This window comes from Helianthus annuus, chromosome 13, assembly GCF_002127325.2.
Source record: "Helianthus annuus cultivar XRQ/B chromosome 13, HanXRQr2.0-SUNRISE, whole genome shotgun sequence".
NCBI classification, from domain to species: Eukaryota; Viridiplantae; Streptophyta; class Magnoliopsida; order Asterales; family Asteraceae; genus Helianthus; species Helianthus annuus.
Window position 1 is genome coordinate 59,978,557 of NC_035445.2, and position 5,647 is coordinate 59,984,203.

At 36.8% G+C, this 5,647-nt stretch overlaps 1 long non-coding RNA gene across 2 annotated transcripts; it reads left to right on the forward strand.

The window, feature by feature from the left end:
* Window positions 1-2,528, forward strand: LOC110902737. 2 transcript variants are annotated; one of them, XR_004877101.1, is made up of 4 exons: window positions 1-149; window positions 887-974; window positions 1,295-1,384; window positions 2,386-2,528. It is a non-coding gene; the product is annotated as an uncharacterized LOC110902737 (long non-coding RNA). The 2 variants fall into 2 exon arrangements; XR_002571378.2 differs by lacking the exon at window positions 1,295-1,384.
* The last annotated feature ends 3,119 nt before the right edge of the window (window positions 2,529-5,647 follow it).

Here is a 5,647-nt window from a genome sequence, read left to right on the forward strand (position 1 = left end):
CTAGTGTGTGCGTGTGTGAGGTCGACCAGGAGAAAGCTCAGGGAGCTCAAACCCTAACTTCCACAACTTGATCAAATTGAAGCCCAAATCAAGAGCCAAATCACTGCATGAACACAAATTCGTGATCACCTAATCATGGGGATTACAAGGTATGTTGAAATATATGATTTGGTGATACCTTGAGATTATGATGAACAATCATAATCGAAATTCTGGAATGAATCTTGAATCTATGAGTGTTATTGTGATTATATCTTGGTGTAGAAACAAACCCTAGTAGAAAAATTGATGAATTGTTGTCAAAACTAGGGAATTGGTAATTACCCTATATTGTGATAAGTGGGTTTTATGTTAACATGATGAACACTAGGAAATAGATTGTTGATCTAGTGTAAATTGACGATTTTGAAGTGAATTCAGAAATTATAGAAGTTAACCACTTTGTAAGATGGTTGATTTATGTGAAACTTGGGGTAAGAGATAAGCTAGAGACATGATAAATAAACATGTAAAATTCTGCCCTTAAGGTGTTCGTTGAAATGCCTCAAAGAAGGCTCGAAACTAGAATTTTGTAGTTAAAACACCTAGTTGTGATGTTTCGACTATTATGCAAAAAGTGATTAAAGAGGGTTCTAAATGTGTTAAACGCGATTAGAACTTTGGCTAAAACGGAGGTCTAAAGATAACGCCTATCGAGTAGTTAATGAGTGCTAAAACTAGTTGACAACTCGAAAATGCAAATTAGTATACTAATGGGCATTTGACTATTAAAAAGGTCAAACTGACCTATAATACGATAAATAGCAATTTTGATATGAAATGCATAAGGTGGAATAATCGTATTAGAGTATGATTAAACTAACCACCTTGAAAACGATGATGATAGTTTGACGCGTCACAAGCTAGGTGGAAGCTTGGAGTGAAAGCGGGTCAAACAAGGCAAGCATGGAAGAAAGGCGTAGCTCGGATGCAAGGTAAGTGAAACTTACATAATTGTGTAGATTACTTGTTCATTCTATACGTTATAGATGCAATAATGCTAATATTGAAAATATGGATTCCGACGTGATCGATACGAGTCGGAACATATAAAGATGATTAAAAACCATGTTTATGGCAAAAAGGGGATTTGGTAATGAAATCCGGGACGGGATGGATGTATGAATTAGAAGTCAAAAACCATGTTTTTGATTTAATAGGCAACATTGGGCATATAGGCCGAACGGGTCAAATGGTGGTGATAACACTATTTGACAATATCGACTAATGCGATTGTCAAGTCTTGTGTTTACAGGAGCGATTAGCGATTCAGTTAATTTCGCCCACGCTAAGTGTGATGGTAAAAGCAAGGTATAAATTGGGTCTATATGTTGACCCTAGCCAGGTACGTATGCATACGATTATAGTTAACATACAAACTTGGTCAAATAAGTAATGAAAGCTCCTCGTAGTAAATGAGGGGCTAATGTCGACTAAAATGCCCTTGAAGGGTAAATTGAGCAAACAACTTATAAAGGTTGTTTAGGAACTTATCTTACGATCTTGTAACCTTTAGACTCGCATGAAAGTTGTAGACATAAACTTTCAAGAGTTAAATGCTTAAATTGTGTGTTGCCGCAAAATAACACATCCGTAGGATTAAACTCGGAATAAATAGTCCATTCCGTTAAATCCACCACATTCATAGTTGTGGTGGAAGACTAGCTAATAACAAATTGGTGGAACTATGAGGTACATGAGAAATGAGCACCGTTCGTGCTAAAATGGTCGTAAATACCCTTAACGGGTCAAAATAAGATTTTAAACGAAAACGGGTAAATAATTGTGTAGAAACCCGTGTTCAGTACTTAATATGATTGACAATATTAGAAATTAAGGGTTCATGATGAATGGAGGTCAAACAAACATGTTTGTTTGATAATCACATAGTCGGGTCGAAAATTGTTGAAAAGATAATAAGCCGAAGGCTTAAAAGTCTCAATTTTATTTAATCCGGATGTCAGATCTTAACTCCATATAATGGAGAATTAAATTACAACCATGTAGGAAGAAACGGTAGGTCAAACGGATAAGCGGTTTGAAAGATACGAAAGATTTCGTGTCAAATTACGGCAAAATGGAAAGGCTGAACCCAGTGTCCACCGTAAATTACGGTCCCACCGTAATTTACGGTGGAGATGATTTGTTTATGGCGAAGGTCTACTGTTTTACGGTAGAAAAGCTTGAACCCAGGTGCCACCGTAAATTACGGTCCCACCGTAATTTACGGTGGAGATATTTTTTATATATTTTGTTTTTCATTTGAAAATCAATTGTTTCCCGGACATCGTTCGGACATGATTTAGACCCCGTATGACTAAAGCATTTCATGTTTATGAAATGTAGGTACACCTTGGATGCCGGAAGACGATCAAGCTCAGCGAAGAACCGAACACGATAATGATACACGCTTCCGCATTTTGCTACGTTGAAATTTTTAAACAACGAATTCGATCACGTTATGTAGAATAACTTATGATTTATTAAAAGTTTTAGTAAACCCGTATTTCCAAATGTTTATGTAATCTTAATTACATGATTGTTTTACGTAAAATTTACGTTAAACCTTGAAATAAAAGACCGGGTGTTACAAGTTGGTATCAGAGCCTTGGTTTAAGAGATTCGAGTATGGTGGGGAGGAACCATGCTTGGACTTAAACCTTATGCTCTTGACAAAGAATAGTGTTCGGTTCGAGGCTTGATCGCAAATCCGGTAAGTACAAGTACGTGAATAGTTAGTATGTTAAAGTGTTGTAAACAACACATAGGGCTATCGTGTGATACGCGTTACCGCAATTAAAATGATTGAAATAGTTGACGAAAATACGCGCGTTGACGCGTGTAGTAGAAAAAGCCTTGTATTCTAATACGGGCGATTATTGCGGTTGACGTTACTAACTTTTGTGAATGTTTTAAATTGAAGGACACTCGCGTTTGAAGACGACGAGAGTCAAACGAATTGTGGATATGATGATGGAACGGTCCGAAGTATGACAAGAGGAGCATACTCACCGAAGACTAAATCGCGTAATGACCGCGGACAAGGTTAATGGCAAAGAACGCCCGTCGGGGAAAACATTACCAGGTGCACATTTTAAATAATAGCATAAATAGTAATATGCAACAATAAGTAGGAACTTAAAAGTTGCATATGTAAAATTAAAAACTTGGAAAGACCTGAATAGAAAACCTATCCGGGATATTGTTTCCAAGAAAAACAGATAGAGGTATTACTTACATAGGGCGTGATGTGAAAACTGTAAAAAGGTCATGCGTGTCATATGTTAATCGCTTACTCTGGCCAAGTAAGTAGCGGCATATGTTACCATGAACTTCTTACGGCGGACACGTTTACATCCGATGTAGTAAGGGCAGGGTGAATGGGACTAATTAAAAAGTGCCCAAATGAATCAGATAAGCAAAATACTTGGTAACAATGTAAACGCACAACCAAGTGACGGGGGCGTATTACATTAGGATAATGAGCCCGAGTGAAGGGACAAACAAGCATGTAAAATGATTCAGACAAGTATTGGGAAAGAGTGTACTTACACTCGAACCCAGAAAACATCAAGTATTGGGAGGGAGTGTACTTACACTCGAACCCAGAAAACATCAAGTATTGGGAGGGAGTGTACTTACACTCGAACCCAGAAAACATCAAGTATTGGGAGGGAGTGTACTCACACTCGAACCCAGAAAACATCAAGTATTGGGAGGTAGTGTATTTACACTCGAACCCAGAAAACATCAAGCATGTAAAACGATTTAGACAAACATTGGGAGGGAGTGATACTTACACTCGAACCCGGAGAATGTAAACATGTAAGATGATGTAGACATGTATTGGGAGGGGGTGTACTTACACTCGAACCCGGAAAATGCAAACATGTACAGTGATGTAGATATGTATTGGGAGGTAGTGTACTTACACTCGAACCCGAAGAATACAAAAAAGACTCTTAACAGGCCGATTTTGTAAAACACCAAATTTGAGAACGAAGTAGGAATATAAAAGTGAAACGAAGTCATAATACATACCGTAAGGGTTGCAATAATAACGACTTCGGTAAAACACCCAGTTGGTGGGTAAGGATTTAAACACATGCGTAGACTGAGAAACAGGAACACGAAATAGAAAGTCAAAAGACTCGGAATATGAGTCATGACTAAAAGATGATAAGAATCTTCGCAAACATAAATTTAGGTAATTGCGTTCAACCAATTCAAAGTTGGACGGGTCAAATAAAGAACGAAGTCTGACATTCATAGGTGATGAAAATTCACCTAAAATGAGTCAAACGAGTCAATTAAGGAAAAATGGAGGGGCCAAAATGACCGACGGGTCATGAACTAAAGCAAAGGGATCATAAGGGCCTCGTCTTAAAGAGACGAAAGCTTAAGAAAATAGCCTACGAGGTTAGGTGAAAGAACCTACGGGTCGATAGCGTAAGGTGAGGGAACTTGTTACGATCCCTTGCGTAAAACGAGAACGAAAAACGATAAATTAGGGGTTGTCAATTCCCTTGACATGAGTAATTGACATAGTTAAGAGATAAACGTTATACTAAAATTCAGATTTAGTAAGAAATAATATTTTTATAAATATAAATTCTGACAGGAATTTGAATAGTAATCATAAAGGGTTCAAGTCTTGACGCTGATAGGCGCAAGACGATATATTCGAAAACTGATCTTTTTGAAAATGAAAGGTTGATATAAATTAAACATGCGTGACACGATCACGGTCAAGAAATGCAATGTGAAGTGGAATCACATTATAACCAAGCGAGCGGTAAAGGTCATTTAAGTAATCTGGTTACTTGTAAGCGGTAGATTCGGTATAACTAAACCGAATAAATGAATTCTCAAAACAGAAGAAATTGTTGCTAAAAGTGAAAGACTTCACTAAAGACCTTTAAACGGGTCAAGGTAACGGATTCACCAAGAGTTCGGTAATATCTAAAAGCGATGGAAATCGCTAAGTTAACTAAACAAGTAAAAATAACGGAATTACGTTATTTCAAGTCACATTATGTCGTATCAGGTACGTAGAGGTTCTGTAACCAGAAAGACATTACCATAATTTTTCTGGTAATACTAACAATTGGTTAGAGTATGAGTAATGCTTAAGAAATTACTCAAGTCAAAACGCATTGAGTTTAGAACTCAATGAACTATGTAAGAAAAGGTTTCGAGGACGAAACCTCTTTAAGGGGGGTAGACTTGTAACACCCCGAAAACGGGTTTAGTAATTAAACCTCGTTAATACAAAAGAGTGGGTAAAACACCGTTAGTGGTAAAACTTAACCGGTAAATATTAGGATTTAAATAATTAATCCTAATATTAAACAAAAAGTCAATAAAAGCTTTTAGAAAATAAAAGCTTAGAAGGCCCGAGTTAACGGGACCTAAATTAAACTTAGTCATAAATATTCCCGAACCCGCTAAGCTAACTAGGAATGCTTGACCCAGTTAATAAAAGGGAATATGGATTGTAAATAAGTAGGTTATAATCAACTTAATAACTAACGAAACATGAAGGACCAAAGTTGGATAATTAGAAATAAGGTTATTTACTAAAAATAAAAATAAAAACACACCACAC